Consider the following 9125-nt stretch of genomic DNA (forward strand, 5'->3'; position numbering starts at 1 on the left):
ATTAACATTCCCTACTGAAATAATAAACTTGCCATTTATATAATGCTTTCTGGTTGGTAAAAGTTTATGTTTTCTCATGTGATCCTTACAGACACTCTGTTCCCTTAGTCCTCTTATGATCTTAGATCTTAAGGTTTTATGATATTAGAAAAGAGGAAACGTAGAAAATTTAGAAACTTAGAAAACATAAATGATTTGCTCAGAGTAACAAAGCTAATAATTGTCTGAGATTATATTTGAACTAAGGTCTTCCTAATTCTAAACCAACACCCCGTTTAACATACCACTTGATTTTCAACATATTTTCAACTAATCTGAAATAATTTCCTGAATAAAATTCATTTTAATAAATATTGGTCAGGTTTTGTGGAATAGTGGAGAGATAGACAGCCTTGGAGTAAAGAACATAGGGCTTCATATCCTGACTATGACACTTAGTAGCTATGCAATCCTTGGCAAATCCTTTAAATCCTCAGTACTCCAGATAACCCTCAATGAGTTTTTTACTTAGACATGAGTTTCCCATTTGAATAAGTGGACAGACATTCTACATTTGGAGTTCTATCACTAATAGAAATGTTAATTGCAAACTTTCTCCCCATTTACCCTCACCCCAAAAATGTGCAACACCTCTTAGCCATTCTTTGTAGGATCTACAGAGATAAATAAACCAACATCTTTACCCTCCAGGTATTTGCCACAGGGAAAAATATAAATTAATATAATTTATTATAGAATATGATATACTAATTTAAATTATACAAAATATTATTATTAAATTAAAATCCCATAGGAATTCTATATATATTTTTGACAGAAAGGTTTGATATAGTGTTAGCATTTGATAATTTTATCTAAGCCTCAAAAATCTGAGGGGACTCTCTGAGACATAGTGTCTATATGATTCTGGGATTGTCATGTTACCTTTCAATTCTCTAAGAACCTAACAACTAGAAGTTACTGAGAAGGTGCGAACTTACATCATTTGAGTTTTCTCACACTAGAATTTCCTTGAAATAACAAGTACATTGTCTAATTTTCTAAGTTTCATCATATAAGTCTTTTATCAATGATATTTGATGCAAATACTTTTGCATTTTAATATAAAAGTTTTGGTTATTTTGATAGACCAGAATTATAATAGCTTGCTTTTGGCACCATCATTATTTATTCATTTATTGTATTTCTTTTAAACTGTTATTGATCAATGCTCTTTGCTTTTGACAATATAGTCACTTCCCAAAATTACAACCCTTTCCCATTGAACCTTTCTTTGTAATATCAATAAAAATAACAATATTAAATAATTTTAAAGTGCCTGTGTCTTATAGCATATGCATCATTATGCACAAATAGTCCATATGTTTCTATGGAGAGGCAAGAAGTATGCTTTGGCAGAGGGGGGGCAGCTAGGTGGTGCAGTGAGTACAGACTGACCCTGGAGTCAGGAGGACCTCAGTTCCAATCCAGCCTCAGACACTTAACACTTAACTAGTCGTGTGACTTTGGGCAAGTCACTTAACCCTAACTGTCCCTCCAAAAAGAGGGGAAAAAAAAGAACTATACTTCATCATCTTATTTCTGGAAATAAAAATACACCTGTTATTTATTGCATAATTCTGAAGATCCCTTAATTTCTCTTCAATTAATCCTGTGTGGAAGGCAATATACATTTCAGGATTATAGGTGTATCAGCTCTAACATAGCTGTCATTCATTCAGATGAGTTAGGAGGTAAGCTAGTACCAATCATAGTATAAGCTTAGGAAGTTGGGGACTCCAGCTAAAAAGTTTACAAGTATTCTCAAATAATGATCTCACCAAATCCCCTCAAGATCTTAGCAACTCTTTCTGATCATTCATTTTGTTCTGTCACTGCTTCCTTTCTTGTACATTTACCGCATTGGCCATAGTTCTGATTTGGTGTCTGCCTTTCCATCTTGCTATTCTAGCTCTCAGGCTCAATACTTTTTTTTTTAAAAGCAATTGGGGTTTAGTGACTTGCTCAAGTTTACACGACCAGGTGTTTCTGGGTAGGTGCTAAGTGTCTGAGCCCAGATTTGATCCCAGGTCATCCCAATTCTGGGCCCGGTGCTCTTTCTCGCTGTGCTACCTGGCCACCCCTCTCAGGCTCAATTCTCCATAAGATAAACAACCTTTCACCACTGGCACTTCTGAACCCTGTTTCATCTGACCTCACTGTTGGGTTTCTCACTATAGAGACATCACGGACTCCTCTTTTCCTAGCTTTCCAGTGATTACCTTGTCCCTGACCTCACTGCTATAACCTAGCAAGGCAGAGGACTTCTTTTTAAAGTGTAATTCCAACTTCTGTAAGCGTTTGGACCTGGTGGCCCAATGATAGGGTTTTTTTTTTTGTTTCGTTTTGCTTTTGTTTTACATAGAGGAATTAGATTAATAATAAATCTTCATTCTAGTTCTAGGAGCTTATTATTTTTTTTTTTGCTTTTCCTATTTTTTTCTTATTCCTTTTCTCTTTACTTTTCCTTAACTTCCTCTATCTTTCCTCCCCCTTCCCTTACTGTCCCTCGCTTCCTCTTTATCTTCCTTAGCCCTCTTTCCCTTCTATATCTATCTCTATCTGTCTCTGCATTACCTTTTCTTTTTTTCTTCTTTCCTTTTCATTTTCTTCCTCCTTTTTAATCTGTCTTTATCTTCTTCCCCTTCCTACTATTCCATTCTGTCTTATCTGTCCAGAAGACTAATTTTAGACCTTGGCTATCTGTCAATGAACATTAATCTACTACATAACATGAGCCTGTGTTCTCAGAAAAAGTGAAAACACACCAATTTTTACCCCATCCTTTAAAAAATTCTCACTTGATCATATTATCTCTCCTAGCAATCTTCCTAAATTTCTTCTCCTTTTGAAGGCTAAAGTCCTCCAGCAACTTTTTTTTTTAATTTTTTTTTGGTCAACATGTTTTATTATATTTTTAACTTACAAAATAAAACAAGCATTTCCATAACTTAGTACAATGAAAAAGATGATTGCAAATGAAATTGCCAATCTATTATGCAACCTATGTTATTCCTTTCAAATATAAAATATTATCATCATGCAATTTCTTTCTTCATTCCCCCTACTCCCTGCCCTAGAGATGGCTATCATTAGACACAAATAGGTATACATGCAGACACAGAGATACACATACATATGGTATATATGTATATATACAAACCTATATATATATATATATGTGTGTGTGTGTGTGTGTGTGTGTGTGTGTGTGTGTGTATAATTATTCTTTACATACTTCTACTTAGTTATTTTTTTCTGGATGCAGATAGTATCTTTCTTCATATAATCTTTATATTTAATTTGTTATAGTTAAAATAATTTATTCACTTAACGTTGTTCTTAAAACAATATTGCTGTTACTCTATATGCAAATTTTTTTCAACAGGTGGTACAGATTTTCTTCTTACTCTTGTCCCTCCCTCTGGCTTCTTAGTTCACTATTCAATTGAAACTATTCTTTTCAAAGTTTATAACAATCTCTTAATTTCCAGTCCACATCTTTCTTTGCCTCTTTGTAGCATTTAACATGTGATCATAGCTCCTTCTCTATATCTATCCCCCACCCCTCAATTAAAATGTAACATTCTTAGAAGAAGATTTTTTTTTCTTTCTTTGTACCTGTACCACCAGTAGCAAGAATGGTTCCTGGTATTTAATAAATATCACTTGATTAATTGATTGAATGATACTCTCTCTTTTCTAGGTTTTTACAGCACTGCTTTCTCCGGGTTCTCCTCCTATCTCTCAGAACCCTTATTTTCACTTTCCTTTTGTGATTCTGCCTCTCTGCAGAATCATTAAATGTGGGCATCCTCTATGGTTACCTTCTTTTCTTTTTCCTTTATATTATCTTACTTGGTGAACTCACCAAGCTTCCAATGTATTCAATTATATTCTCTTTGCAAATTATTCCCAGATCTTTATATACAACCCTAATCCTATGCCCCTCTGTCATAAATTGGTTCTTATCTTATATATAATATTATCTAATATATAATCTTATACTGGATATCTCATAACCATTTCCAACTTAATATGACCAAAAAGAGAACACACTATTTTTCCTTCAAATCCTCCTTTCATCCATACTTACCTACTATAAACAAGAATACCACCATCCTCTCAATCATTCACTTTTACAACTAAGGGTCATCTTTGATGACTCACACTCACTCACCTCATATAGAAAATCTAGTGTCAGGACACTGGACTTTAAGGATGTAGAAGGAGAGTGTGAGGCTTTGTGAAACTTTAGCTTAAATCCAATTCATATTAAGTCAAGATTCACCCATAATATCACTGATCCTCTTCAAAAATGAAAGATGAATGATTACTACAAATACAATCTTTTGCAAAATCTTGTCATTTTTTTCTTTGCAATATTCTTCTATATGCCCTCTTCTTTCCACTCTCTAAGTTCAGTCCCTCATCACCTTTCACCACTACTACTTGAATAGCTTTCTAATTATCTTCCCTGCCTCCACTCTTTTTTCATTTTTATCCGTCATCCTTCTTATCCTTCATCCACTAAACTGCTTAAGTGATTTTTCTAAAGTGCAACTTTGAATATATCAAATCCATGAATCAACCCTCCAAAAGGAATTTTAATTCTCTTCAGGTTTTTTTTTTCCTAAGATATAATCCAATCTTTTATTTGGCATTTAAAACTAGTCATAACCTGACCATTTCTCACTTTTCCAATCTTTGTATACTTGCTGCCCTCCTTTCACTCCACAACACAATTCTATGAGCCTACTTGCTCTTCCTTTCACACAACCCTCCATCTCCTAAATTGGTGTATTTGCCCAGGCTGCTGTCTATGCCAAGAATTTTTTGTCTTTTCAAAGATTCAGTCAAGGTTCTCCCTTATTCCAGGAATTGTATTAGGCACTAGTAATAACTAGAAAAAAGAATGGAATAAACTACACTTTTATTGCACAAACATTTTAATAGAGAAGAATGCAAATATTTGTGCATATATGTGAATCATAATATATCAACAGATGCAAATGAAATACAAGAACAACAAATACAAAGTTTTAAATATAAAGTAATTTTGTTCTACTTATTAAACTGTAACTGCATCCAGTGGGAGCCCAAACTAATGGTGGTATATTAATAATCCTCCCCTACACACACACCAATCCACCACACCCAACTTCACATAATACCCTTAGAATGTTGAGAGGCAGATAAAACTAGTCTGGTTCTGGAATAATGGGCCAATAATACTTATAAAAGGAAAATTGTGTAGGAGAGAGGAGTAGAAGGGGTAAACTATGCTATTTTTCTTATTTACTTTGAAAAATGCATGTTATCTGGATTTCCAGTATGACCATATGATATTTTTAGGCGTGCTCTATGCCATACTTCCCTATGGTCTAGAAGAACAAAGAGGAATATAGCACAAAGAAATCAATTACATTAAGTCACTCAGCCAAGGTAAAAAAAAAAATAATTTAGTAGAATAGGCAGAACTAAACCAAATCTTCCAGGATAGTATCTTTCTCATTACATTATGCTACCTAAGTAGTTTAGTGGTTTGTTGATAGTTATTGTTGATGCAGCTTGTTTTTATTTGTTTGCTTTCATTTTTGCTTTTTTAGATCTATGGTTTCATTGCTGTAGGAAAGGACAATCTGTGCAGAAAACTCTTAACCAATGGAGATTACAAACTATTCCACAACTTATAATATCATGAATTTTCCTAGTTACTGTCTGAATATATCCAAAGTGTGACAAAATTTGAACCCTTGCTGATATTGAGATCAATATTGTATTCCCTTGCCCATGATATCTCTCTCCATGGTTTACCAATTGCTATTGACACAGGGACCACCCTTGTAGCTTTTTGCATGATGTTTGGTATGAGTTTGTATGTGAAGAATGTAAGGAGGGAGGACAAAATCTGGTGATTTGAGAAATGAAAAGAGTTAGCATCAGGAGGAGCTCTTGGAAAAAACTCAGAGAGTTTATCCTGTGTGCCAACAAGACAATGCTAATTCTGCCAACATGACAATTCTAAAAGAGCTAGAACCTATCAAAGAATGATGAAATTGTAAAGTTAGAAGGAATGGTAGAGATAATCTGGTTCAACACCATTATACCTTAGAGAGTAGATTGGCACAAGATCACAAAAATAAAAGTAGATGTGCCAGGGCCTCCAAATCCAGAGCCTTTTATCACTGCTCCACTCAGTGGCAAAATGGCTGGTGGTTAGAAACTTAAAGAATATGTTCTTGAACTTTGTCTGAAAATTAAAATAACTCTGGAAAACTCATAAGTAAGCTCATGTACTAGTATTTATGCATGTGGCCTATTCCAAAGGTTCTAGCAAATCTAAACTTATTTACTCGGCAATATTAAATTAAACATTCTCTAACATGGATATGGTTGCAAAAGTATTTTATAAAGTCCATAGAATTAGAAAAACTATCGAAAAAATCACTACTAAAACAGAATTATTTCAATCTTACTTTGAACTTGAAAAGGACAGAACTTTACCTCATTAAACACAACAAAACTGAAGCCTCATTCTAGTTTACTGTGTTCCTTTCTCAAGAACATCCCCTTGCTTCTCATTCTTTTTCTTTAACTGAAAAACATTTAATTTACACAGAAGAGTAAGATAACTCCCAAAGAAAAATGCAAACTCCTCAGGTAGGCATTCAAAGCCCTGTGGACTGTCACCTGCATTTCCAGATTTATTTCACATTTCTTAACTTCATGCACTCCATATTCCAAATAATTTAGTGGGAGAGTGTTCTCATTATTCCCTGAATTCCACATTCCTCTTCCTATTTCTACCTTTTTGCAAAGGGAAAACTGCTTGCCTACAGTGCATTCCTTATCTGTACTCTTATAATTCTTTACTTCCTTCAAGGCTCTATTCAGATACTCCCAAGATAAAGCTTTTTCTGATTTCCTTAGATTCCAGTCCCTTCATTTACCTTGTATTTATTTGTTGGATTTAGCACCTCTGGCGTTAAGGTTTGCTGAGTCCCTGTATCAGCAATGCCATATTCACAATGCCTATGGAGATTACAGATCTGCTGATATAATTATCCATCACAAAATACATCATGCTTGTCATATAAGGGAATAAGCTGGAAAATTTATTAAGATACCAAAAGACTGAGTCCCAAAACCAGAAAGTGAAAGCCATCAGAGTAGTTATGACATTGGCACAGGTAGATAAAGTAGAAAGCACCCACATTTTCAAGCCTTTAAAACAGAACAGGCTACCTCAGGCAAAGGTCCTCCTCTCCCCACGCACAGCAACCACCCAGCATCCTGGAAGCGTGCTCCCAGTAGCTCCGGCCCCTGGCAGTCCTCAGCAGGAGTCCTTAGCAGAAAGTCCTTAGCAGTCCTAACTCAAAAAGGACTTCGCGCTGCCGCTGCCTCTGCTGCTGCCTCCGCAGTTGCCACCACAGCCAGCCACCGCAGGAACACTAGCTTGGCTTTCACTTTCTCTAGCTTTCCCTGGCTTTCGCTTTCGCTTGCTCCACCCCTTCCTGCTACGTCAGCACGTCCAATGGGGCATGGAAGATCTTTAAATCCCATCACCCTTACAGTCCCTTTTAGAGCTGTTTATCCACCTTTGGTATCCACCTGTCATCAACACTCACCTTGTGGCCCCAAGAAGCTGTAGCATCTGAGCAACTACATTCCAATAACCGCCCCCCCCCCCTTGGTAAGTTAAAGAGATGTCTTCCCTCAGCATCTGAAAACTTCCCCCAACTGAACAGGCAGATGAAACCAATTTGCTCCCATGTCCATGAAGGCTGTTTAAGAAGTCAAATCATACTCCCTTAGAGCTTGGTCATACATCAAAGATGCTAAAGTTATCCAATGCATTATGGGCCATTCCTAGTCATGTCAACCTTTGTCTTGCCACTGAAATTATCAATGATTGGAAGATAAAGAAGTTGAAGATTTTGTGCAAGTCTGCCACTTATAGGAATGTAAATTTTTTAAGATCTCCCCTGCCCCTAAGCTTAAGTGCACCTGGAGCCTGTGGTGGGAGGCTTGTTTTTCAGGAGATACTTTGTGATTGGGCAGTAGGTCAAGACGTTTGTGACATTCTCTCAGCCAGGAGAAGGCTATATAAGCTCTGTTGTGACACTTTGTTTTGGGGCTCACTTGGAGAAGTATTGTGTGATTTGACCAGATGAGACTCTGGGCAGCAGTCGAGGCCCCTGGCTTTGAAAACCCAGATTTTGATGCTTCCCTCTCTTGTGGCTAAGTATGGATGTGATGGTCAAGACAGTTGGAGGCCTGTCTGCCTCATATGTTTTTCTGTTTTCTTGTAACTTCTGTCTGTATACTCTGAAGTTTGGGGTGCTGACTTTTTCCCCTGAACTAGGTAAATGATATTTTTGATTGATTAAAGGAAGATTGTTAACCCATTTTGAGTTGCTTTCCTTTAGAAAAGCAGATATAAGAACCTGTGTTGGCAGCCACCCTGGGGATGCTGGGGTGCTTGCTGCTATACTGTCTTACTTAAATCCAGTTCTCATGAAAGATAAGACATCACCTCATGATGGCATTGTCCTCTTTGAAAACAAAGGAGAAGTAACAATTTCTTAGATTAATGTTATATACTTTCAATAAAATGTATATACGTTGAGATCACATTGGGTTTTTTGTTTGTTTTGTGGGGGTTCTTGGGGGAGTTGGGTGTTTTGTCTTTGTAACCCCATTTCTGAACAGAGAGCCTTGAACGTAATGAACATTTTATAAATCCTTCTTGTTTAACTCTTGTCATTGTCTCCATACTCATGATATAAGAAATGCTTTGCCTTTACTTATTTCCCAAATTTTATCACAATATTTTGTAATTTCCTACATATGAAGAAAACATTGTTCATTTCAGATATATGCCCACAGGAGGTGGGCGAAGAGAGAAGTGAAGTTCTTGGGTTTTTGTTTTGCTTTTTTTCCCCATTTACTTACCCCCTTCTTTCTAATTTATAATGAATAATGTTGAAATAGACTTTAGTTAAAAGACACTTTATCTCCATCAACCCCCACCCCAAATGGCATATTGTGACATTTTACTAGTAACTTGAGAAAAAGCAAAA

This window comes from Petaurus breviceps, unplaced genomic scaffold, assembly GCF_028583685.1.
Source record: "Petaurus breviceps papuanus isolate PSGF00001 unplaced genomic scaffold, PetGlider_PUasm1.0 90683, whole genome shotgun sequence".
In the NCBI taxonomy this organism is placed as follows: domain Eukaryota; kingdom Metazoa; phylum Chordata; class Mammalia; order Diprotodontia; family Petauridae; genus Petaurus; species Petaurus breviceps.